Genomic DNA, 27,315 nt, shown 5'->3' with positions numbered 1-27,315 from the left:
CAGAAGGGAAATTGATGCTCATGCCATCAGATTGAAGGCTGCACAGACTGAACACAAGGTGTTGCTGCTCCTTCACCCTAAGAGTGGCCTCATCATGGCAAAGGAGGAGGCCATGGGCTGACGTATTGGAGTGGGTATCAGGAGAGGAATTAAAATGGTTGGCCACGGAAAATTCCACTTTTGCTAGGTGGAGCAGAAGTGCCTGATCTCCTGGGATTTTCATACACACATCTGGTTTAATATCATGTGGCAGCAATACATAATAATAAAACAAATGAATTACAGTATATATATATATAATTAGATAAGTAGTGCAAGAAAACTGAGGTAGAATTAATAATTTTCCATTCACAAATCTGATAGTAGAGGGGAAGAAGTGCCCATGATGGAGCTGACTGAGTTCACAACTTTCTATAGCTTATATCGACATTGCGCAATGCCACCAACACCCCCCCCCCCGCCCCCCCATACTAGTTGATGATGCAGCCAGTTAGAACGCTCTCCAGGGTACATCTGTAGAAATTTGCTAGTGTCTTTGGTGACAAACCAAATCTCCTCAAGCTCCTAATGAAGTATAGCCACTGTTGTGCCTTCTTTGTAATTTTATTAATATGTTGGGCCCAGGATTGATCCTCAGAGATATTGATCCTCAGAGATATTGATACCCAGGAACTTGAAATTGCTCCCTCCACTTCTGTTTCCTTGATGAGGATTGTTGTGTGTTCCCTTGTCTTACCCTTCCTGGAGTCCACAATCAATTCTTTGGTCTTACTGATGTTGAGTGCAAGGTTGTTTTTGCAATACCACTCAACCAGCTGATCTATCTTGCTGCTGTATGCCTCCTCATCACCATCTGAAATTCTGCCAATAACGCAAATTTATAGATGGCATTTGAGCTGTGCCTTACCACACAGTCATGTGTGTAGAGAGAGTAGAGCAGTGAGATAAGCACCCTTCATACAAACTCTTCTCCCTCCTGCCGTCTGGGAAAAGGCTCTGAAGCATTCGGGCTCTCACGACCAGACTATGTAACAGTTTCTTCCCCCAAGCTATCAGACTCCTCAATACCCGAAGCCTGGACTGACACCTTGCCCTACTGTCCTGTTTATTATTTATTGTAATGTCTGCACAGTTTTTGTGCACTTTATGCAATTCAGTGTGGGTCTGTAGTCTAGTGTAGCTTTCACTGTGTTTATTTTTATTACGCAATTCAGTCTAGTTTTTTTGTACTGTGTCATGTAACACCATGGTCCTGAAAAACGTTGTCTCATTTTTACTATGCACTGTACCAGCAGTTATGGTCGAAATGACAATAAAAATTGACTTGACTTGACATCCCTGTGGTATGCCAATGTTGATTGTCAGCAAGGCGGAGATGTAGCTTCCAATCCACACAGATCGTGGTCTTCCGCTAAGGAAGTACAGGATCCAGTTGCAGAAGGAGGTACAGAAACCCAGGTTTTGGTGTTTTTCTATCAGACCTTTAGGACTGATTGCATTAAAAGCTGAGCTGTAGTTAATAAACAGCATCCTGACATAAGTATTAGTATTGTCCAGGTGATCCAAGGCCAACGAGACCACATCCACTGCAGACCTATTGTGGCCATAGGCAAATTGCAGTGGGTCCAGGTCCTTGCTCAGGCAGGAGATGATTCTAGCCATAACCAACCTCTTCATCACCGTAGATGTGAGTGCTATTGAACAACAGTCGTTAAGGCAGCTCACCCTGCTCTTAATGGGCACTGGTATAAACTGGAGCTGGGAAACTGACTGTCGCAATGAAAGACTGAAAATATATTTGAACACACCCAGTTGATTGGCGCAGGTTTTCAGAGCCCTACCAGCCCTCCCATCATGACCTTGAAAGGGTTCACCCTCTTGAAAGACAGCCTGAATTCAACCTCTGAAACAGAGATCACAGGGTCACCAGATGCTGCAGGGATCCTCGTAACTGTGGTTTTATTCTCCCTTTCAAAGCGAGCATAAAATATGTTGGGCTCATCGAGAAGTGAAGCATCACTGACAATCATCATGTTGGGTTTTGTTTTGTAGGCAGTAAAGGCCCGCAAGCCCTGCCTGCCAGATTTAACGTGCATCCCACTCTGCCTCTGACCTCATTCAGAGTTGTTCCTTTGCTCTTGAGGTAGCCTTCCATAGTTAGTACCTGGTCTCCTTGTATGGTCCTGGATCACCAGACCTGAATGCCACGGATCTAGCCCTCAGCAGACGTCAAACCTCCTGGTTCATCCACGGCTTTTGATTTGGGTATGTACAGTAAGTTCTCATAGGGACATACTCATCCACACAAGTTTAAAGAAGTCAGTGAGAGCTGTGGTGTACTTATTCAGACTCGAAGATGAATCCCTGAATACAGTCCAGTCCACTGACTCAAGGCAGTCATGTGCCTCTCTTCTTCGTCCCCGCTACTGGTGCTGCAGTCTTCAGTCTCTGCCGATACTCAGGGAGTAGAAGCACAGCCAGCTGATCGACTTTCTGAAGTGAGGGTGTGGAATAGCACTGTAAGCATACTTGATGGTGGTGTAGCAATGGTCCAACATGTTGTTTCCTCTGGTAGTACAAGTGATGTGTTGGTAGTAATTACTTAGAGACTTTTTCCACACTGGCCTGAATTAAATCCCCCCCCCCCTCCCAAATGATGGGGAAGGACTCAGGTGCACTGTTTCATGCCCGTTGATTACGTCGTTCAGTTTGCCTGTTTTACACTGAGGTACACTGCTACCAAGAGGATGGCTGGAAACTCCTGTGTCAAATAAAATGGACGACACTTGACCACGAGGTGTTCCAGGTTGGGTGAGTAGTACCACTCCATTTGTATACCACAGTGAGTTTATCATAATGCATAGTCCATGTCCTCTGCCTTGGAAATATTAAGCAATCCTTTCTTGGTGGTGAATTCTGAAGCCAACAAGCTGTGTCGCTGCATCTGGAATGGTGGGAGATAGCCAAGTCTCCATAAAACAAAAAAATACAACAGGTCCTAATGTCTCTCTGATACAGCAATCTCGCTCTGCAATTTTCGATTTTGTTTACCAGAGACTGTATGTTTCCCAGCTGAACAGTCAGTAGTGGGAATCAGAATCCTCATCTCCTTAAACGAAATTTTAAACCAGCATGACATCCTTTCTTCCACTATCTTAAAAGGGAACTGCATTTGCAACCAGAGACTTCCATTCAAGATTCGTCGACCTTGAGCAGCTTAAAACGATATTACTTACTGTATAGTCCATGGCTGTAGCCGTGGATTTCGGCTGTAGCAGTATAAAACAGGAGGATTTGATGATTTCCATCTGAACTGTTCACACGAGTTGCCTTTTCAATGGTGCCCCAGAAGTGAAAAAAATCTCTAGAACTTACAGTGAATGGTGCAAGAAACAAAAACCATCCAGAGAGCAGCAGTTCTGTGGGCAAAAATGCTTTGTTAATGAGAGAGATCACAGGAGATGGTCAAATTGGTTCAAACTGACAGGAAAGAGACAGTAACTCAAATAACCACACGTTACCCTGAAGTGGATGGGCTGAATGGAATGCAGCAGCAGACTATCACACTGGGCTCTACTCTTATACCACATAAAGTGACCACCGAGTGTCTTCCTCCCAACGAAATCTGACATTTCATGTACAAACTCCACAGAAAACAGTGTCTGGTCAAAAAGTCAGACGGGTTCTCTCCTTACAGAACAACTCTGGATTTAGTTTCCAACCAGCTGCTTACTTCAAAGTTGTTTTGTTTTGTGAGCAATTAAATTTAACAGGGTTTTTAAAGAACCGGAAGAAGCCCACATGTGTAAACACTGCATCTCTAGTTTCTTCAGAGTTTACAGCCACACCTGCCCAACTACTCACTGTGACCAACATCACACCACGTTAGATAAAAAGGTTGGGTTGTAGGAAAGGACAGAGATATAGAGTCAGATTTAATACCAATGACACATGTTGTGAAATTTGTTGATTTTTTCCGGCAGCAGTACAGTGCCATCATAAAAATGTAATATTCATTACAAAAGATATATGTATAAAAATATTAAATGAGGAAGTGAAAAAGACAGTAAATACACTGGGGTAGTGTTCATGGGTTCATTGTCCATTCAGAAATCTGATGGCAGAGGGGAAGAAGCTGTTCCCAAACCTTTGAGTACATTCTTCAGGCTCCTGTACCTCCTTTCTACTGACAGCATGTCCTGGGTAACAGGGGCCCTTACTGACGGATACTATCTTCTTGAGGCATCACCATAATGAATCACCTGATTAAGGAACAACAGGAATATTTCCCAAATGCATGGTCTTCAGAACCAAAAGGATTTAGAACTAAAGGTGATTTGGACTTGCTATGTTTGTTCTGCCTAATAGGGTAATGGTGCTGTAGATAGTACAACTTTGACCTCCAGTGCTGTGTTGAGTATATATATATGGTGGGGGGGGGGGAGTTGCTGGAATGGGGCAGATCAAGGGGCTGATAGGGCCAACTCTGCACTGTATCACTAAATAAATAAAATCATCAATGAGATAAAATGTGAAGCAGAGTACTAGGGAACTACTTAATTGTCTTATAACAGTGAATGACTTTCTGCTGCCTTATTCCATATTTTGCCTGCAAACAGCAGATCAGTAAGGGTTATTCAGGTCTGAGAATGGATATCAAAGTGCCCTGATCAGGTTCCACTTGGTTTCTGGTTAGTGACCAGGAGCAAAAGTTCAACTTTGTCTCTACTCTCTGGCCCAGAGAACCACAGTTTGTTGTTGAAACCCCACACAGCACCCCTCCCCAACCACCTATTCCAGGTTTTCAGTAATTAACCTCTTCTGCGGTGAAGAATGTCAGGAATGCCTAACTTGTTGGTAGACATCTCAAGATCCAAAGAATATCTATAAAAGGCTCATGTAATAAACAGTGGTGCCTACTTCAATAAACCTTTTATTTACCTTGATCACAAAACCAAATTAAGTCAGTAAACCTAAACTCAAAGGCTGCATTAATTAAGATAGCAGAGCGAACATTAAACTGCAAAGATCATTACTCCCAAGTTACAGCATATTGACCAATTTATCATGATTTCACTGATCCAAAACGCAGGAATTCACTGTAACCAAATCCCATTTGGTGTCTACCAGATGTTTGAGATTTTCATCCCTGTTCTCAGAGACAATTAATTATTTGGAGCAGGCGTCCCCAGGCTGCTGGCTTCAAGAGTATAAAGCAGTTGTGTTTGTGTCAATGAAGTTTAATAATCAGTAGATAACTTGCACTTGTTATATACTGTAAGCCTAAAGCTATCTTGGTAGTTTTGTGTGTGTACAACATGCATCAAAAGCTGGAAGAACTCAGGTCAGGCAGCATCTATGACAATGAATGAACAGTTGACATTTCAGGCTGAGACCCTACGTCAGAACGGCAGAACAGTACAGCATGGGAGCAGGCCCTTTGGCCCATGATATCTGGGCTTAACTCAATGCCAACTGAAACAAACTCCTCTATATCCCTCCATTCCCTGCATATTTACATGCCCAAGAGCCTCTTAAATGTCACTGTCATACTTGCTTCAACCATGTTTGTGGCAGCCCATTTAAGAATCAGGTTTAATAGCACTGGCGTATGTTGTACAGCAGCAGTACAAAATAATAAAACCTGTAAATTACAGCAAGTATATACTTTAAAAATTAAATTAAGTTACATTTTAGAAAGTTCAGTCACCTCCACTCCGAGTAAAAAATCTTGTTTGACACATCTCTTTTAAACCGACATTTGACATTTCTACCTTGGGAGAAACATTCTGTCTACCACATCCAAACCTCTCATAATCTTATAAATTTCTATCTGGTCTCCCATGATTTTACCATGCTCTACAATGAAACCTTTCCTTAAGAGTCTATACCCAGTCTATAGCCTCCTCTTCTGAACCCTTTCCAAAGCCTCCATCCACACACTCCCGGTAATGTGGCGACCAGAACTGCATGTGCACTGAGGTAGGACTATGTATCACCTCAGAAAATAAAGTGCCAAATCTACAGAGAAAGCACAGTACAGAAATGAGTTCAAGGTGAGTTTACTTTGTCACATGCATAGAAAGATACAGTTAAATGGATTGTTTGTGTTAATGATCAACACAATCTGAGAATGTGCATAGGGCATGATTCGCCATGATTCCAGTGACAATACAGCGTGCCCACAACTGACTAACTCTAACTCACAGCCTGCCCACAACTGACTAACTCTCACAGAGTGCCCACAATTGACTAAATCTAACTCACAGCGTGCCCACAACTGACTAACTCTAACTCACAGCATGCCCACAACTGACTAACTCACAGCGTGCCCACAACTGACTAACTAACTCACAGCGTGCCCACAACTGACTAACTCTAACTCACAGCGTGCCCACAACTGACTAAATCTAACTCACAGCCCTTTGGAGGCAACATCTTTTGAAGATGTATTTGATGGTGCAGAGGCTGGTACCCATGATGGAGCTGACTGAGATGATAACTTTCTGCAGCTTTTTCCGATCCTGTGCAATACCAGACAGTTATGCAGCCAGTTAGAATGTCCTCCACAGTGTATCTACAGATTCCATCTTCTTCAGTCCCACATGACTTCCACCTGTCACTTCCCAGTGTCTTACATCATTTCTACTCTCCCCTCCTCCCTCACCTGCCTATCAACTCCATTCCTGAATCCATCTATCAACTGCCAGCTCCTGCTCCATCCGCCCCCCACCATTTTACACAGGCTACCTCCCTTCATTTTTTCCCAATCCTGATGAAAGGTCTCAACTCAAGACATTGTCCATTTCGCTCCAAAACACTGCCTGACACGCTGAGTTCCTCCAGCTTCTTTACATTTGTTTTAGATTTATTATAACAGACTTACACACAGTAGCCACTTTCTGAGGTACAGGAGTGTAAGCCAGCGAGGTCTTAGCCCATCCACTTTGAGCTTTGACATGTTGTGCATTCAGAGATGCTCTCCTGCACACCGCTGTTGTAATGCATGCTTATTTGAATTACTGTCGCCTTCCCGTCAGCTTGAACCAGTCCGGCCATTCTCCCCGACCTCTCATTAACGAGGTATTTTTGCCCACAGAACTGCCACTCACTGGATGTTTTTTCTTCTCTCTGCACAATACTTTATAAACTCTAGAGATCGTTGTAAATGAAAATCCCACAAAATCAGCAGTTTCTGAGATACTCAAACCAGCCCGTCTGGCACCAACAATCATCCACAATCAATTACTTAGATCATATTTGTTCCCCTTTCTGATGTTTGGTCTGAAAAACAACTGAATATCTTGACCATGCCTGCATGTTTTTGTGCATTTACTTGCTGTCAAATGATTGGCTGGTATGATACTTACATTAACAAGGTGGCCACTGAGTGTATGGTGTGAAATTTGTTTTTTTACAGCAGCAGTATAGTTTTCGAATTGGCTTCACACCATAATGCAAATCTCACTGAAAGTATCTGACACACCAGCACTTGACTGAGGACATAAATATTTCTGTAAGCACAATGTCTTCGTCGATATTGAGGTCTTGCCCAGAATACGGGAGTTTCTATCCCATTTTATAGCCCATTATTATGCCAGATTCATACGAAACCACCTTTGCTACTTTGCAATTTGTCCAATTTCAGCACAGAAACTTGAAACGTTTGCACACCAAGGTGTGGAATGGAAGGCTGCAAAGGGTTACATGTAGCGAGGCGACATTAGCAATAAATACATTTAAAGTGACCAGCCACTCAAATCTTTTACAAAAAAGGCTCGCCTCTTGCACCCTGTAACATTCTCTGCATCACAGGCCTTATTCTGGAAGAAACAGTAAGACCAGAACTCACAGGGACAGAATTAGGCCATTTGGCCCATTCTGTCACGGCTGATTCAGTTACTCTCTCAGCCCAATTCTCCTGCCTTTTCCCCCTAACCTTTGACACTCTTGTTTGCCACACTGCCATCAAGTATCTATCAACCTCTAGTTTGAATATTCTCACTTACTTGGCCTCTACAGCCACCTGTGGCAATGAATTTCCAGATTCACCATCCTCTGGCTCAAGAAATTGCTCCTCAACTCCATTCTAGAGGATTCTGAGGCTGTGTCCTCTGGTCCTAGACTCTTGCATGCTTCCTAGAGGAAACACCCTCTCCACAGCAACTCCACTGAGGCCTTTCAATATTCAAAAAGTTTCAATGAGAACCCCCTCCACTGCCCCAGCCCCGGTGAGTACAGGCCCAGAGCCATCAAATACTACCCATGCATTAACCCTTTCATCCGTGGGTTCATTGTCATAAAACTATTCTGGACACTCTCCAATTTCAGCACATACTTTCTTAAATATGGGTCCCAAAACCTCTCTTGGTAACACTAGAGGAGAGAAACTTGAAATATTCAAATGACCAAAACATGGTTTTGCATAGAAGCTGTAACTGAAACTGGTATTCCCCCCCCCCCCACCCAATCAGGTTGTGCTGTTTAACTTCCAGAGGTCCAAATTCCATGCCTCGCTTATAACCTTTTCTTTTTATTCCCCTTTCCTTAATCCACCTAAATCCTGTGATGTTGCTCTAATCTTTGCCACAGTGGTTGCTTCCCAAAATGCATTCCACAGCCTTGTAATCCTTTGATTTGCCTTCTTTCAGCCAGCTCTCCAAATCTTTTCTTAAATGTTGACATAGCCTCTGCCTCGGGCAATAATTTACACACCTTACTATCAAAACCCGTGCATTTAAACCCTGTATCTCCCAAGCCAAATCATCGCCCCCCCCCCACCCCTGTAAACAGCTGGTGCAAACATGAACAAACAATTGGTTAAATGGCAAGTTACAACAGCAGGAAAGGAATGAACTGTTCGATCAGTAGACGAGACAAGCTTTTCACTGTATCTCAGTACACATGACAAGAGTAAACCACCATCAATACTAGGAACACACATAAAGTGCTGGTGGAACGCAGCAGGCCAGGCAGCATCTATAGGAAGAAGCACTGTCAATGTTTCGGGCCGAGACCCTTCATCAGGACTAACTGAAAGGAAAGATAGTAAGAGATTTGAAAGTAGGAGGGGGAGGGGGAAATGCGAAACGATAGGAGAAGACCGGGTGGGGTGAAGCTAAGAGCTGGAAAGGTGATTGGCAAAAGGGATACAGAGCTGGAGAAGGGAAAGGATCATGGGACAGGAGGCCTAGGGAGAAAGAAAGGGGGAGGGGAGCACCAGAGGGAAATGGAGAACGGGCAGAGTGATGGGCAGAGAGAGGAAAAGAAAGAGGATGGGGGGAAAAAAACTAAATATATCAGGGTTGGGGTAAGAAGGGGTGAAGGGGCATTGCTTGAATTTCCAGCATCTGCAGATTTCTTCCTGTTTGCTTTTTGACCAATACCAGGAATGTGTTTGTGAGCCCATTTCCATTTAATCTTTTAAGATTAAGTTTAGCTTTAATTGCCACATGTACATTGGAACACAGTGAAATGCATCATTTGCATCAAAAGTCGCTTACTGTACCAAAATGGTGTGCCCTCTATTTATTAACCTTGACCCTCTCATTTTTGGAACATGGGAGGAAATTAGAGGACCTGGAAAAATCCCACATGGTCACCGGGAGAACCTACAAGTTCCTTACAGACGGTGGTGGGAATCAAGCCTTAGTTGTACAGACAGTGGTGCGAACCAAACCTTGGTTTTTCAGATAGTGTGATAACACTAACTGCTCCACCTCTTCCTCAGCATAAGGCAACTCTAATCTTATTCCACTGAAAAATATTTCAGCTTCCTCCAAGTCCAGGAGAGTTCCAGAGAACCCAGACCACAGAACTTGATTTTAAATTGTGATATCTCTCACTGGCTCATTCCATGAAACAAACTAAAACTGTGCAGAGATCTAATCTGGATCACTTGCCCAAAACCAATTGTACGGCTCTAAATTAGCCTCAGCACAATTATCCCTGCCTACCAGAAAGGGCTAATCAAAACTCTTTCGATTATCACAGACCCTGTTTGACTTTTCATTTCCTGTTTGACAGCATTTTCCTACAGAGTAAATTTAAATGGAAAGGAATCCAAGTAACATATTCCCAAGGACTCTGCACAATAAATCCATGCTGGAACATAATATCTTTTATAAAGAAAGAGTAACTGAAATTTGTAAACTTCTCTAACACATTAAGCAAACCTTCTGGACAAACCAGACTTTTTTTGAAATAGTCTCATATGGATACTTAAAAAAAAAATATATATATATACATACTCTATTCATTTTCTGTTCTGTACAAGAGTTAGTTTGTTAAAGGGTTGTGTCATTTTGTAATTTTTAGAATTGATTTTAAAGTTCTCCTAATTGTTTTTAAAGCTCTCAGTGGTCTGGGACCAGAGAACATGACAGAATCATCAAACACGAGGAAATCTGCAGATGCTGGAAATTCAAACAACACACACAAAATGCTGGTGGAACACAGCAGGCCAGGCAGCATCTATAGGGAGAAGCACTGTTGAGTCTCGGCCAAAACGTTGACAGTGCTTTTTCTTATAGATGCTGCCTGGCCTGCTGTGTTCCACCAGCATTTTGTGTGTGATGACAGAATCATTTTTATTTTATAAACTTGTTCCAGCTCTCAGGTCTTTTTCCACTGATCTCTTTAATTTAAACAATTTCCCTCAAAAGGTAATTGGCAGGCCAGCTTTTCCGAATTACGCTCCTAAACTGTGGAACTCAACACCTAAAACTCTAAGGGAGACAGACTCGTCGTTGGTAAACACCAACTCCATACCTATTATTGAATCTTGCTTTTAACTAAATTTTTTTTGTCTTTTATTTGCACTGTCCCTTGTAAAGCACCTTCAACTATGTTACTGATATGAAAAGTGCTGTATGAATAAGTTACTTTTATCTTCACAACACATCGAGGCTGGGTAATGGGGAAGCAGACCCCCCTCAGCACTTTAGAGGCCAAGAAGTCACATTTTCACTGCCGGTTTCAAATGAGCTGAACAGGTGGCCTTGATCAGGAGGCCTACTCCTAACTGATGGCGACTTTTAATTAGACAGAGGTCAACTAGTTCAACTGGAGAAAGAGCTTGCTACTGACCCACTCAGGTCAAAGATGCCAGCAACTCCCAGGATGTGCCAAACTAACAGATTGCACCAGAGCAATGATAAAGATTAGCTTTATTTGTCACAAGCACATCAAAATATAAAATGATTCTATTGTGTCAAATTAATTCAGTGAAGATTGCGCTGGGCAGCCTGCAAATGTTGCCATCCTTCCAGCACCAACTCACAACCCACTAACCTTTGGAATATGGGAAGAAACCAGAGCACCACACGGTCACGTAGAGAGGCATCAGCAGCAGCGGAAGACAGGCAGTGCACCATCAAACGTGGTGAGTTCCTTCTCCTTGCGTGGGGGGTGTCTTATTTTTTAAACCACAAAAGAGAGATGGGTCTAGCAGAGTGGCCATTGTCGGAGTGGGGCTGGAGTCAGAGTGGGAACTTAGAGGCTTTGAATCGAGAAGCTTCAACGAGAAGAGGCTGAATCCAAAGAAGCAGGTAAGAAGGGTAGGATTTTCCTCTTGTTATTGCTGATTTGGTCTTGGTTGCCCATTGTACAGTGCAGGCAGGATGGCTGATATGGCAGTGGAATGCTCCTCCTGTAGGATGTGGGAATTCATGGAACCTGATGGTCTCCCTGATGACTACACCTGCAGGAAGTTCATCCAACTCCAGCTCCTGAAAGACCGCATTAAGGAGCTGGAGCTGGATGAACTAAGGATCATGCGGGAGGATGAACAATTGATAGATACGACTTTTGAGCAGGTGGTTGCACCCAGAGTGCAGAATTCAGTGAGTAGATGGGTGAACACAGAGAGACATAAAGGGAGAGAGAGAAGTCAATACAGGGCCCCCTGTGGCCATTCCCCTCAGTAACAGGTATACCACTTTGGATACTGATGAGGGGGATGACTTGTCTGGGCAAGGCAGCAGCAGCCAGACCAATAACACTGTGGTCAACTCTGAGCCTCACAAGGTTAGGGTGAAGTCAAGCAGAGCAATAGTCATAGGGGACTCAGTAGTTAGGGGGACAGATAGGAGATTCGGCAGCAGCAAAAGAGACACCAGGATAGTGTGTTGTCCCCCGGGTGTTAGGGTCTCAGATGTCTCCAATCAGTTGCGGAATATTCTTGAAGGGGAGGGTGAGCAGCTGGAGGTTGTGGCACATGTTGGTACCAATGACATAGGTAGGAGAGGGGTAGATGTCCTGTGCAGTAAGCTTAGGTAGTTAGAAAGAAGGCTGAAGAGCAGAACCTCCAGGGTGGTAATCCCCAGATTACTCCTGGTGCAAATTACTAGGGAAGGTCAGAGCTGGAAGATAGAGCAGACGAATGAGTGGCTGAGGAGATGGTGCAGGGGGCAGGGTTTTAAGTTCTTTGGAACCTTTTCTGGAGAAGAGGTGACCTGTACAAATGGGATCGGTTGCACCTGAACTGGAGGGGAACCAATATCTTGGTTGGGAGGTTCACTAATGCTGTTGGGGAGGGTTTAAGATAGATTTTCAGGGGAGTGCGAACTGAAGTGAAGAGGCAGAGGATGGGGCGGTTGGTGCACAAATAGAGACAGCTTATAGAGAGTTTGGGAGGAAGGACAAGCAGATGATAGAGCAAAGGACTCAACCAGATGGTTTGAGATGTGTCTACTTTAATGCAAGGAGTATCATAAACAAGGCGGATGAACTTAGAGCGTGGATCAATATGTGGAACTACGATGTTGTCATTACAGAGACTTGGATGTCTCGAGCAGGAATGGCTGATGAGTGTGCCAGGCTTCAGATGTTTCAGAAAGGACAGGGAGGGAGGCAAAAGATGTGTGGAGTGTCATTGCTAATCAGGGATAGTATCACAGCTGCAGGAAAGGAGGAAGTCATGGTGGGATTGTCTATTGAGCCTCTACTGGGTGTTTTTATAGACCACCAATTAGTTACAGGAACATCGAGGGAGACAGAGGAGACAAATTCTAGAACGGTGCAATAATATCAGGGTTGATGGGTGATTTTGAATTTCCTAATATTGACTGACATCTCCCTAGAGCAGTGGTTCCCAACGTGGGGCGTACACTCCACAGGGGGGTAATTTGATTTTTAAGGGGGGCAATTCGAGAATGAGTTATTAACAGTGAATTTTTTCTAGTAAGTCTGTGTGAGTATGAGTGTGTGTGCGAGTTAATACATATGTGTATATACAGTATGCATACATAAAAATACTTGTGTGTATGTACATGTGTAATTGCATATGTACTGTATATATAGTGTATCACCATCATTACAACCATCAAATGGCTTTCATAATTAACTTAATGAATTGACTGATGTAGGAAGGAACAAATGAACAAGCCCAAACGCGTAAGAAACTCATACGAGGTCGCGCCAATGCTGCTTTTTGCAGTAGCTTTCGGTTCTTGGTGGTGTGAAGGTGTGTACATTGCGTCATCTCTTTTGAACGGTGTATCTGTCCTTGCTGTAGAAACGAATCGGCATTGTTTTATTTATTTATTATTATTATTATTATTTTAATATCACTTAATGTTCTTTTTTTTTTACAATTTCTTAGTAATTTCTTCCTCAGAACTTTAACAGTTCTTTGGTTCTTTTATTTTTCTCTTTCATGAATGCCATGTTCTTTGGAAGCTTGTTTAAACCAAGTTAATGATCTTTTAGGCTTCCTCCAGGTGAATAGGAGTTCACTTTTTGAATAATAAGAATTATATATCACCACAGGGGGCATCAGGATTTTAGAGATGATTAGGTGGGGCATGGCCAAAAAAAGGTTGGGAACCACTGCCCTAGAGCAAGGGGTTTAGATGGGGTGGAGTTTGTTAGGTGTGTTCAGGAAGGTTTCTTGACACAATATGTAGATAAGCCTACAAGAGGAGAAGCTGTACTTGATCTGGTATTGGGAAATGAACTTGGTCAGGTGTCAGATCTCTCAGTGGGAGAGCATTTTGGAGATAGTGATGATAATTCTATCACCTTTACTATAGCATTGGAGAGAGATAGGAACAGACAAGTTAGGAAAGCATTTAATTCGAGTAAGGGGAAATATGAAGCTATCAGGCAGGAACTTGCAATCATAAATTGGGACAGATGTTCTCAGGGAAATGTATGGCAGAAATGTGGCAAATCTTCAGGGGAAATTTGCGTGGGGTTCTGCATAGTTACGGTCCAATGAGACAGGGAAAGGACAGTAGGGTACAGGAACAGTGGTGTACAAAAACTGTTGAAAATCTAGTCAAGAAGAAAAGCTTACGAAAGGTTCAAAAAACTAGGTAATGATAGTGATCTATTAGATTATAAGGATAGCAGGAAGGAATTTAAGAATTAAATTAGGAGACCCAGAAGGGGCCATGAGAAGGCCTTGGAGAGCAGGATTAAGGAAAACCCCAAGGCAATCTACAAATGTGAAGAGTAAGAAGATAAAACGTGAGAGAACAGGATCATTCAAGTGTGACTGTGGAAAAGTGTGTATGGAACCGGAGAATATGGGTGAGGTACTTAATGAATACTTTGCTTCAGTATTCACTATGGAAAAGCATCTTGACAATTGTAGGGATGACTTGTAGTGGACTGAAAAGCTTGAGCATGTAGACATTAACGAACAGGATGTGCTGGAGCTTTTGGAAAATATCAAGTTGGGTAAGTCTCCAGGACTGGACGAGATGTACCCCAGGCTACTGTGGGAGGTGAGGGGGCAGATTGTGGAGCCTCTGTCAATGATCTCTGCATCATCAATGGGGACAGGGGAAGTTCCAGAGGATTGGAGGGTTGCAGATGTTGTTCCCTTATTCAATAAAGGGAATAGAGATAACCCAGGAAATTACAGACCAGTGAATCTTACTTCAGTAGTTGGTAAGTCGATGGAGAAGATCCTGAGAGGTAGGATCTATGAACGTTTGGAGAGACAAAATTTTATTAGGGTTAGTCAGCATGACTTTGTCAAACGCAGGTCGTGCCTTACGAGACTGATTGAATTTTTTGAGGATGTGACTAAACACATTGATGAAGGAAGAGCAGCAGATGTAGTGTATATGGATTTCAGCAAGGCATTTGACAAGGTACCCCATGCAAGGCTTCTTGAGAAAGTAAGGAGCCATGGGATCTATGGAGACATTGCTTTGTGGATCCAGAACTGACTTGCCCACAGAAGGCAAAGAGTGGCTGTAGACGGGTCATATTCTGCATGGAGGTCGATGACCAGTGGTGTACCTCAGGGATCTGTTCTGCGACCCTTACTCTTTGTGATTTTTATAAATGACCTGGACAAGGAAGTGGACAAAGGTTAGTAAATTTGCTGATGACACAAAGGTTGGGGGTGTTGTGGATAGTGTGGAGGGCTGTCAGAGATTACAGCAGGACATTGATAGGATGCAAAAACTGGGCTGAGGAGTGGCAGATGGAGTTCAACCCAGATAGTGTGAGGTGGTTCATTTTGGTAGGTCAAATATGATGGCAGAATATAAGAATGGTAAGATTCTTGATAGTGTGGAGGAGCAGAGAGACCTTGAGGTCCATGTCAATAGGACACTCAAAGCTGCTGTGCTGATTGACAGTGTTGTTGAGAAGCTGTATGGCCTTCATCAGGTGTGGGATTGAGTTTAAGATCCATAAGGTAATGTTGCAGCTATATAGGACGCTGGTCAGACCCCACTTGGAGTACTGTGTTCAGTTCTGGTCACCTCACTACAGGAAGGGTATGGATGCTATAGAGAAAGTGTAGAGGAGATTTACAAGGATGTTGCCTGGATGGGGGAAGCATACCTTATGAGGATAGATTGAGTGAACTTAGCCTTTTCTCCTTGGAGCCATGGAGGATGAGAGGTGACCTGAAAGAGGCTTTTTCCAGGGCTGAAATGGCTAACACAAGGGGGCTTTGTTTTAAAGTACTTGGAAGTAGGTACAAGGGGGATGTCAGAGTTTTGGGTGCATGGAATGCACTGCCAGTGACAATGGTGGAAGCGGATCCAATAGGGTCTTTTAAGAGCCTCTTAGATAGGTATATGGAGCTTAGAAAAATAGAGGATTATGCGGTAGGGAAATTCTAGACAGTTTCTAGAGTAGGTTATATGGTCGGCACAACATTGTGGGCCGAAGGGTCTGTAATGTGCTGTAGGTTTCTATGTTCTATGTACCAACTCCTCAGAGACAGTGGAAGGAACTGAACCCCAATCTGTGTTGGGCTGACTACAGCGCTAGTGGAGGCCAACCAATATAATTGCCTTCCAAGTCCCTAGACGAGGAATATGAGGAAGGAAATGGCAAGAATTCAAACTTCCAAAAGATCCTCAGTGACTCATTGCACCCATAAGAGAAGAAGTGCATTGCAATGCACTGAAGAGTGGACAGCTGGTAATAACATGTCCTGGTAAGAGAAGAGGAGCATTGTGGTGTGGTGAAGAGCAGTGGACCAGTGCTGCCATCATAGACTTTGCATGTTGTCACTGGGACTGTGTGGGTTTCCTCTTAATGCTTATTTCCTCCCCCATCCCAAAGACCTGAAGATTGGTTGGTTAATTGGGCTGTAAGCTGCTCCTCAAGTAGGTGGGACTTAAAGGGTGGGTGGTGGGTGAGTTGATTGGATTGTGGGGAGAATAGGTTACAGGGAAAATTACTGGGGCAAAATTGCATTGCTCTAAGAGTCGGCATAAGACCGATGGAGCAAATGGCCTTTGATGTTCTGAGGAAGGAGGGCTATAGCATAGAAACAGGCTATTTGTCCCAGCTGGTCTGTGCCAAACTTTATCTACCTAGTTCTCTACCTATTGCATCTAGACTATAGCCCTCGATATTCATGTGCCATCTCTAAACCTCTGCTAGACAGTTGTTATCGACTTGCATCTACCAGCACTAACTACCTGTCAGTAATGGCTCTCAGGTAAAGACCACAATCATGCCCTGGGATCAGGAAAGGGGCAAATGCATGCTTTAGATTCTGAGTAACACACACACAAAATGCTAGAGCATCTCAGCAGGTCAGGCAGCATCTATGGAGAGGAAGAAAGAGTCAACATTTTGGGCTGAGAGGAATACAGAGTGTCAGCACAAAACACTGACTCTTTCTTCCTCTCCATAAATGCTGCCTGGCCTGCTGAGTGCCTCCAGCGTTTTGTGTGTGTTGCTCTGGATTCCAGTGCCTGCACAATCTGTTGATTATGATTCGATTCTGAGAAATGACAGCAGAGAAGGCAGTCTGGAAAAGCAGGAAGATAGGAGAAGCTCAGAAGATTGTGACTGCACCAAAGTGGTGAACTGATTGGCATGCAAACAAGGCTTTTCACTGTAATTCAGTGCATGTGACAATAATAAACCAATTTACCAATTTGCATTCATTATCTCCCACTGCACATGGGCAATGCTGGATGCCTGTGAGAAGAATTACGAGGCCGAGAGATAATATAGGCTCAAAGGGCAAGATATAAGATTAGCTTACAGGTGGGCAACTCACAAGCTGTCAGACTGTGTTACAGAATTACAGAAACATCATGGGTTGTGCATCGAGTTAAAAACAGCATGTGAGAAATACAAGGCGGTCTGTGCAACAAGTATACAGATCGAAACCTTAGAGACAATATACTTTGTGAAAGACGAAATAGTTTCACAACTAAAACTGAAATGCAATCATGTATAAGCGGCAGATGCTGGAACCTGGAGCAACAATCTACCAGAGAAAATCAGTAGCTCGAGCATCATCCGTGGGCAGAAAAGAATCATCTACGTTTCTGGTCAAAATCAGTCAGGACTGATACAGGCTTTAGGCCCAAAACATTCACAATTCCGACCCCCACCCCTAAAAGATGCTGGGTTCCTCCAGCACATTGTGGCGTTACTATCATACAATGTTCCCTTACTGCAGAAACAGATTCCAGTGAGTACACATTCGACAATATTTTCAAGTCCTGAAAGCAAACCATCCATTTATGGACGTTTCCGGGATATAAACATCACTGCCAATGTTGAAATTTATTGCCCATCCCCAACTTCACTTAGCTAGAGGCTGTTAGATCTTCGACTCTTAGATCTACCACACTGGTAGATCCAAGAGTCTTGCAAGGGTGGGATTGGCAGATGGCCTTCCGCGAGGAATCTGGCAAACTAGCTGGATTTAACAACTACATGATAGTTTAATGCAAACTGAAACTAATTATATTTTTTAAAACACTCAGATCTAATGAATTTCTGAATTTAAATTCCTCAGGTGCAATATGGGATTTGAACTTGTGTCTAATACACTCCAAAACTCTGGCTGTAAGTAACACAATCCTGTGAAAAGTATTAAAACTACTCCAAATCAAAAACAAATTCATTGGAACACTACAATTCCACCAAGCAGACATGTTGATGTAACTGCTTTTTCAGAACAGGGCCTCCCATGGACCAAAGCCATTAAGCAAGGGGTCTGCATGCTTCAGGTTGGGACCCCTGATTTAGAACATTGTTTTCTCTCTCTCATTGTGTGAGTCTGTTACCTGCATTTATGGAGGGCTGTCCTGGTGTACATATTCTGAGATTCCTTTCAAGTTTCCAAGGGAATTCCTGCAGAGTGGTGTGTTGGTTAGCAATATGCGAATACAGAGCCAGTTAAAGGATGAGGGATCGATTCACACCGCTGTCTGTCTGTACGTAGGTTCTCCCCATGACATTCCCAAGACCTACAGGTTAGCGTTAGTAAGTTGTGGGTATGTCTTACAAGCCTGATGACACTCAGCACAATCCTTGCTGATTTGATTTGATCCTAACAATGCATTTCACTGTATGCTTTGATGTACATGTGACAAATAAAGCTAATATTTAACCTTTCTTTTGAACTCTTAGTACAGATTCTCTTCCAATAAGTGCAGGTTACTTGTCCGATGGCAAAGTATACACATACAAAATATGGGTTCTACGGTAGCGTAGCAGTCAACGTGATGCCGTTACAGCACGAAGCATTGGAGTTCAGAGTTCAGTTTCAATATTAGCTGTAAGGAGTTCGTAAATCCTCCCTGCGGAATATGTGACTTTCCTCCAATTTCCTCCCCCAGTCCAAAGACAAACGGGTTAATCGGTGAAATGGCCGTTGTAAATTTTTCTGTGATTAGGCTCGGGTTCATGGGGAGGGGGTGCTCAAAGAGCTGGAATGGCCTATTTCCTGCTGTATCTCAGTTCATCTTGTCCCCCTCCCCCCCAAAAAACAGCTGTGCGTGAACACAAAGGAAGGTCCTGGAAACATAACATATGCACTGATTAGCTGAAGTGTGTTGACCGAGACGGAGCCCAGCGTCATTTGAACAGCAGAAGAATGTGGGTGAGCAACTGGTCCCGCTGACGTCTGCACTCAAGGTCTGTTATAAAGGCTGGGTCTCCAAACCTTGAAGGGGAAACCAGAATATCTTGGATAAATGAATGCTGTTGGTGCTGGGCTGGGAGGTAGTTCAGCTGCAAAATAAAACACGTCATCCTCCTGTTTTGCCCTGTGAACCTTATGTTCAGCAACTTGTTTACTTCATGCAACCAGTTACTTCAGCATTTCAGCAAGGGAAGGCTCGGGCCCCCAAATATGACCAAACTTCTCAGGGGGAGGGGAAACAATCCCAACCCTCCAAACACTATCTGTACTAATCTGTAATAAAGAAGATCATTGCTAACCGATGTTACCTAGGGCTCACATATGTTCACGATGAACACGACATATAGACAGTAACAACTCTGAGGGCAGCTGGTGTGTTTTGGATCTGTACAGATGGCAAGTTGTGTGTTTTGGACCTGTTCAGAGGGTACTGTCTTTTTGATTCCACTTCTGAGTTATTTCTTGAATTTAAATTCAAGAGGCTTCAGTGAGAAGAGCGAGGACAAGCTTACTCCCAGTGAGGTAAGGCTGGGTAAGTTTCTTTAATTAATTTAATTAACTTAGGAGTTGGTACTGGAGGCAGTAGATAGGGCAGTCCATTGCTCTGATTGTAGTATGTGGGAAGTCAGGGACAGCACAATTGTCCCTGACTACACCTGCAAAAGGTGCATCCAGTTGCAGCTCCTGTCAATCCGTGTTAGGGAACTGGAACTGGAGCTAGATGAACTTTGGATCATTTGGGAGGCAGTGGCAGTAATAGATCGGAGTTTCAGGGAGATAGTCACCCCTAAAAGTCAGGAGACAGGTAGTTGGGTGTCTGCCAGGAGAGGGAAGGGGAATAGACAGGAAGAGCAGAGCACTCCTGTGGCCATTCCCATCAACAAGAAGTATACTGTTTTTGATACCATTGGTGGGGACGACCTACCAAGGACAAATTGTAGTGGTTGTGTCTCTGGCACCGAGACTGGACACTCAGCTCAGAAAGGAAGGAGGGAAAAGAGGAGAGCAGTAGTGATAGGGGATTCAATAGTTAGGGGGACAGGTAAGAGGTTCTGTGGGAGTGTTTGAGTATCCCGGATGGTCTGTTACCTCCCTGGTGCCAGGGTCCGCGATATCTCAGATCGCGTTCTCAGTATTCTCAGGAGAGAGGGTGAGCAGCCAGATGTCGTGGTCCACATGGGGACCAATGACATAGATAAGAGTAGGGATGAGGTCCTGAAGAAGGAAAGTAGGGAGTTAGGAAAGAAGCTAAAAAGTAGGACCTCAAGGGTGGTAACCTCAGGATTCTGTCTGTGCCACGAGACAGAGAGGGTAGGAACAGGAAGTTATGGTAGATGAATGCATGGCTGAAGAGTTGGTACAAGGGGCAGTGGTTCAGATTTCTGGATATTTGGGATCTCTTCTGGGGAAGGTCTGACCTGTACAAAAAGGACAGGCTGCACCTGAACTGGAAGGGAACAAATATCCTGCAAGGCAGGTTTGCTAGAGCTGCTGGGGTAGGTTTAAACTAGTTTGGCAGGGGGGTGGGTATCAGAATGTGAGTGCAGAGATTAGGGTAGAAGGACAAGGGCATGGTGCTATCTGTTGGTGAGGAAGGACAGGCAGGGAACGAAACATAAATGTAGCCAGTTAGAGGGGTTGAAATGTGTCTATTTCAATGCCAGGAGTATTAGGAACAAAGGGGATAAGTTTAGAGCATGGATCAGTACGTGGAACTACTATGTTGTGGCCGTTACTGAAACTTGGCTGGAGTAAGGGCAGGATTGGCTGATACAGGTACCGAAGTTTAGGTGTTTTAAAAGGAATAGGATGGGAGGTAGAAAGTGGGGGGTGGGGGAGTAGCATTACTGGTCAGGGATAGCATCACAGCTGTAGAAATAGGAAGGGATCAATCACTGTGCTGGGAGTAGTCTATAGGTCCCCAAATACCCCTCAGGACACTGAGGAGCAGATAAGCAGGCAAATTTTAGAATGGTACAGGAAATATAGGGTTGTAATTATGGGTGATTTCAACTTCCCTCATATTGACTGGAACCTCCTGACTGAAAGAGAGATAGACGGGGTTGAATTTGTCAGGTGTGTTCAAGAAGGATTCCTGACAGAGTACGCATCAGAGTACGGCTGACGAGAGCAGAGGCCATACTGGATCTAGTTCTGGGTAATGAACCTGGTCAGGCGACAGACCTTTTGATAGGGAAGCATTTTGGTGAGAGTGACCACAACTCCCTTAGCTTCAGCATAGCTATGGATAAGGATAAAAACAGACAAAATGGGAAAGTGATTAACTGGGGAAGGGCTAACTATGAAGGTTTGAGGCAGGAACTAGAGAGAGTAAATTGGAAACAGATGTTCAAGGGTGAAAGCACAACAGTGTTGTGGAGGAAATTTAGGGACCACTTGTGCTTTGTCCCAGGATAGCTTTGTTCCACTGAGACAAGGAAAAAATGGTAGGTAAAGGGAACTGTGGCTGACAAAACATATGAGGCAACTCGTCGAGAAGAAAAAAGAAGCATATGTTAGATATAAGAAGCAGGAAGTAGCAGGGGCTCATGAGAAATATAGGGTAGCCAGGAAGGAGCTAAAGAAAGGACTTAGGAGAGCTCGAAGGGGGCATAAGAAGGCCTTGGCATGTAGGATTAAGGAGAACGCCAAGGCCTTCTATGCATATGTGAAGAACAGTAGGATGACAAGAATGAAAGTGGGACCACTAAAGGATAAAGAAGGCAACATGTGCCTGGAGGCGGAGAAGGTTGGGGAGGTCCTAAATGAATACTTTGCTTCAATATTCACAGGAGAAAAGGACCTTGATCAGGGTGAGGTCAAAATAGGACAGACCTGTGTGCTGGACAATGTGGAGATTAAGTAAGAAGTGTTGGATCTTCTTAAAAACATCAAGATTGATAGGTCCCCAGGGTCAGACGTGATATACCCCAGGTTGCTGTGGGAAGTGAGAGAAGAGATCGCTGGAGCAGCAGCTATGATCTTTGAATCTTCTTTGGCTGCAGGGGAGGTGCCAGAGGATTGGAGAATGGCAAATGTAGTTCATTTGTTTAAAATAGGTAATAGGGAGAATCCTGGGAACTATAGTGAGTCTTATGTCAGTGGTCTGCAAACTATTGGAAAGGATTCTTAAGGATAGGATCTACAAGCATTTGGAGAAGTACAGTCTACTCATGGATAGTCAACATGGCTTTGTGAAGGGAAGGTCATTCCTCACGAGCCTAATTGAGTTTTTTGAAGAGGTAACAAAAGAAATTGATGAGGGTAAAGCGGTAGATGTGGTCTACATGGAATTTAGCAAGGCATTTGACAAGGTCCCCCATGAGAGACTCATCCAGAAAGTCATGAGGCATAGGATCAGTGGAACCTTGGCTGTTTGGATAAAAAAAATTGGCTTACAGGAAGAAAGCAGAGGGTAGTTGTGGAAGGAAAGTATTCTGCCTGGAGGTCGGTGACTAGTGGAGTGCCGCAAGAATCTGACCTGGGACCCCTGCTATTTGTGATTTTTATAAATGGCCTGGATGTAGAGGTGGAAGGATGGGTGAGTAAGTCTGCAGATGACACGAAGATTGGAGGAGTTGTGGATGGAACTGTAGGTTGTCGAAGGTTACAAGAGGACATAGACAGGATGCAGAATTGGACAGAAAAGTGGCAGATGGAGTTCAATCCGGACAAGTGTGAGGTGATGCATTTTGGAAGGACAAACCAGAAGACTGATTAATGGTCAGTTACTTAAGAGTGTGGATGAACAGAGGGACCTTGGGGTTCAAATCCATACATCCCTCAAGGTCCTTGCACAGGTTGATATGATAGTTAAGAAGGCCTATGGGATGCCAGGCTTCATTAATAGGGGGATTAAGTTCAAGAGTAGAGAGGTCAAGTTGCAACTCTACAAGTCTGGTGAAACCACACCTAAGAGTTCAGTTCTAGTCATTTCATTAAAGGAAGGATCTGGAAGCTATGGAGAGGGTGCAGAGGAGATTTTCCAGGATGTTGCCTGGATTGGAAAACAAGTCTTATGAGGCAAGGTTAGCAGAGCTGGGACTTTTCTCTTTGGCGCGCAGAAGGATGAGAGGATGAGAGGATAGAGGTCTACAAGATTTTGAGAGGCAGAGATAGGGTGGATAGCCGGTACCTGTTTCCCAGGGCATGAATAGCAAACACCAGAGGGCATATGTACAAAGTTAATGGAGGGAAGCTTAGGGAAGACATCAGGGTTAAGTTTTTTTTTTACACAGAGGGTTGTGGGTGCCTGGAATGACTTGCCAGGGATGGTGGTGGAGGCTAAACTATTCAGGGTATTTAAGAGCCTCTTGGACAGGCACATGGATGAAAGAAAAATAGAAGGTTACAGGGTAGTGTGGGTTTCGTACTTTTTTAAAAGGATATATGGGTTGGCACAACATCGAGGGCTGAATGGCCTTACTGTGCTGTAGTATTCTAGTGTTCTAGTATTTGTGATGTTGGATTTGAATGTCGCTCTAAATGACCCTCATTGTATTAAGACCATATGACATAGAAGAAGAATTAGACTGTTTGGTCCATCAAGTCTGCTCAGCCATTCTATCATAGCTGATTTATTATCCCTCTCAAACCCACTCGCCTGCCTTCTCCCTGTAACTCCGAGGCTGAAAGGTGAAATATTTAAGGGGAGCGTTTGATGACCTGACTAATCAAGAACCTATCAATCTCTGCTTTAAATTCACGCAATGACTTGGCCTCCACAGACGTCTATATTAATGAATTCCACAAATTGACCACCATCTGCCAAAAGAAATTCCTCCTTATCTCCGTTCTAATGGGACATCCTTGTATTCTGAGGCTGTTCCCTCTAGTCCTAGAATCCTCCATTATAGGAAAATGGTAGAAAAGTCCTCTACAAGTTCACTCTATCTAGGCTTTTCAATATTCCATAGGTTTCAATGAGACCCTTCCTCATTCTCCAGTGATTCAAACATACACCCTTGAATTGTCAAGATTGTTCCTGTGAACCTCCTCTGGACCCTCCCCAATGCCAGCACATCAGTTTTGGACCCCTTATCTTAGACAAAGGGTTGAAAATTGCTCATATTGCTTGGAAATTAAAAGAATGTTGACTTTATACAATCATATAGTATAGATGTTGAGCTGTTTCCTGTAAAAAAGAGATATGAAAAGTGGCCAGGCATTTAATATGGAGGAGCATGGGTGTGTCTATCCTCAAAGGTTTCCAAATCTAGAATTCTCTCCCTCCGAGTAAAGGGGGCCAGCAAGAACAGTCATGAACTGAACATGAGAGAGTAAAGGGGGCCAGCAAGAACGGTCATGAACTGAACACATGAGAGTAAAGGGGGCCAGCAAGAACGGTCATGAACTGAACACAAGAGAGTAAAGGGGGCCAGCAAGAACAGTCATGAACTGAACACATGAGAGTAAAGGGGGCCAGCAAGAACGGTCATGAACTGAACACATGAGAGTAAAGGGGGCCAGCAAGAACGGTCATGAACTGAACACATGAGAGTAAAGGGGGCCAGCAAGAACGGTCATGAACTGAACACGAGAGAGTAAAGGGGGCCAGCAAGAACGGTCATGAACTGAACACATGAGAGTAAAGGGGGCCAGCAAGAACGGTCATGAACTGAACACGAGAGAGTAAAGGGGGCCAGCAAGAACGGTCATGAACTGAACACGAGAGAGTAAAGGGGGCCAGCAAGAACGGTCATGAACTGAACACGAGAGAGTAAAGGGGGCCAGCAAGAACGGTCATGAACTGAACACATGAGAGTAAAGGGGGCCAGCAAGAACGGTCATGAACTGAACACAAGAGAGTAAAGGGGGCCAGCAAGAACAGTCATGAACTGAACACATGAGAGTAAAGGGGGCCAGCAAGAACGGTCATGAACTGAACACATGAGAGTAAAGGGGGCCAGCAAGAACGGTCATGAACTGAACACATGAGAGTAAAGGGGGCCAGCAAGAACGGTCATGAACTGAACACGAGAGAGTAAAGGGGGCCAGCAAGAACGGTCATGAACTGAACACATGAGAGTAAAGGGGGCCAGCAAGAACGGTCATGAACTGAACACGAGAGAGTAAAGGGGGCCAGCAAGAACGGTCATGAACTGAACACAAGAGAGTAAAGGGGGCCAGCAAGAACGGTCATGAACTGAACACGAGAGAGTAAAGGGGGCCAGCAAGAACGGTCATGAACTGAACATGTGAAAGTAAAGGGGGCCAGCAAGAACGGTCATGAACTGAACACATGAGAGTAAAGGGGGCCAGCAAGAACGGTCATGAACTGAACATGAGAGAGTAAAGGGGGCCAGCAAGAACGGTCATGAACTGAACATGTAAAGGCTCCTAATAGGAAATTTTTACACAGCCTGAAAACTGCACAGCACTTTTACAGTTTTTGGTAATATACATACAGCACTATTAATATTTGGAATGAAAATTGAAAAATCATATTTTATTTATGAATTGAAGGGTATAATGAAATAGAGTCCAACAAAGAAAATCTTTCACCTTTCCTATACATTTTCTCATCTGTTTTTATTCCAGCTGTACATTAACAAAAGCTATGTGCGCGAGAGTATTTCAGTTACTGCGCGGCCGTACTCCCGCGCAGTATAGGGGGAAAAATGCCCCCTGCTCCAATTTGGAATTGGTTTGTTATCGTTGCATGTTCCGCGGTGTAGTGAAAAGACGGTCTTGCACACTGTTTATGCAGCTCAGATACACCGAGCATTGAGGCAATAACAATGTGGTAAAACCCGATACACTGCTCATTCCAGCGGAATTCACGCAGTTCACAGCCTTACCCGAGTTTCTGGTTGAGTAATGCCAGCACTACAGGCACCTTTGCCAACAACACGCGCCAGCGAGCGGAGCAAGCCATTGGAGAATGGGTCGAGCCTCCGCCGCCCGGACCCTGCCCAGCGAAATTAACCCTCGTACTGCCGAAGTCTCGTTTCTCATCCTTTACCACAACTGTAGAGTTACGACCAAATACATTTCTGTTTCAGCCAATAAATTATACCAAAGCTGAACGCAATAGTTCCAATAATTATAAGCGTGCTGGTCCTTGCACAGGGAATGGATCAGTTTTCTGAGTCGGGACACTGCAGTCTGCGAACATTCCAATGTTTCTTTAATCCGCAAACAAATATATAATTTTTACCTCGTTAGAGGAAGTGTTAAGCGTTCCAGAGCGTGGCATTCCATTTACATTTTTATTGACAGGAATAAGATTACAAAAAAAAACAAAAAATGTTGCAAAGATTACTCCGGGAATAACAAACAGTGACTGCAGACAATACGCGCCAGCAATCACGTTGTCGACTCATGAAGCCTTTTTTCTGAAAACCCTAATAATCTTAAACCCGACATCATCGCAAATTAAATCGACCATGTTTCGCCCCTGACGGGCTCTATACTCTGAGCCCGAACAAGTACAGTCCTAGGCAGTCAACCAAAACTTTGGGAATCGCAATCGCCGTCTCTCAACATACAATGTACGGAAATCCCACAGTCAAGATGCACTAAGTATCCTAGAGTAACATTTGCGATATCTACACCTAGTCTCACTAAGATTTCCGTTTGTATAATCACACGAATAAAAGCAAAAAAAATTCAGAACATAAATAATTTCCTCGCCTTACGGCAACAATTATCAGTTCCACCAACACAAAAAAATTAGAAATCAGTACAAATGAAAAAAGCAAATGTAAAATCGAATTAATTGCAAAACCCACCGGGTTAGCTGGGCGCACTGGCGGCAAGAGCAGTCACTGCACTAACGCTGACTTCAGCTGTGAATGCAGCCAGTGTGAAAGGTTTGACATTCACAACGCCCACCACTCCCGTTCCACTCTCAAACACGGAACACAGAGCTCGCTTACCCTTTGGATCTTAAACCCTGACGGACTCTCATTCCCCTCAATAAAATGCGTCATGCCCGGTAG

The 27,315-nt window shown here is 43.9% G+C and overlaps 1 protein-coding gene across 9 annotated transcripts in view; it reads right to left on the bottom strand.

Annotated features, from left to right (window-relative positions):
* The window catches only part of zgc:172136 (uncharacterized protein LOC566376 homolog), a 93,638-nt gene that overhangs the window by 65,985 nt on the left and 338 nt on the right, over positions 1–27,315 (bottom strand). The window contains exon 1 of one of the 9 annotated variants that reach the window (XM_059986511.1): positions 27,106–27,242. The exons of the other annotated variants lie outside the window; for them this stretch is intronic. The gene's annotated coding sequence lies outside the window, so the exon portion shown is untranslated. Of the gene's footprint in view, positions 1–27,105; positions 27,243–27,315 lie in introns of those variants that run through there. 9 annotated transcript variants of the gene reach the window in all.

This window comes from Hypanus sabinus, chromosome 12, assembly GCF_030144855.1.
Source record: "Hypanus sabinus isolate sHypSab1 chromosome 12, sHypSab1.hap1, whole genome shotgun sequence".
Taxonomy (NCBI): Eukaryota; Metazoa; Chordata; class Chondrichthyes; order Myliobatiformes; family Dasyatidae; genus Hypanus; species Hypanus sabinus.
This window is presented reverse-complemented; position numbering and strand designations above follow the sequence as displayed.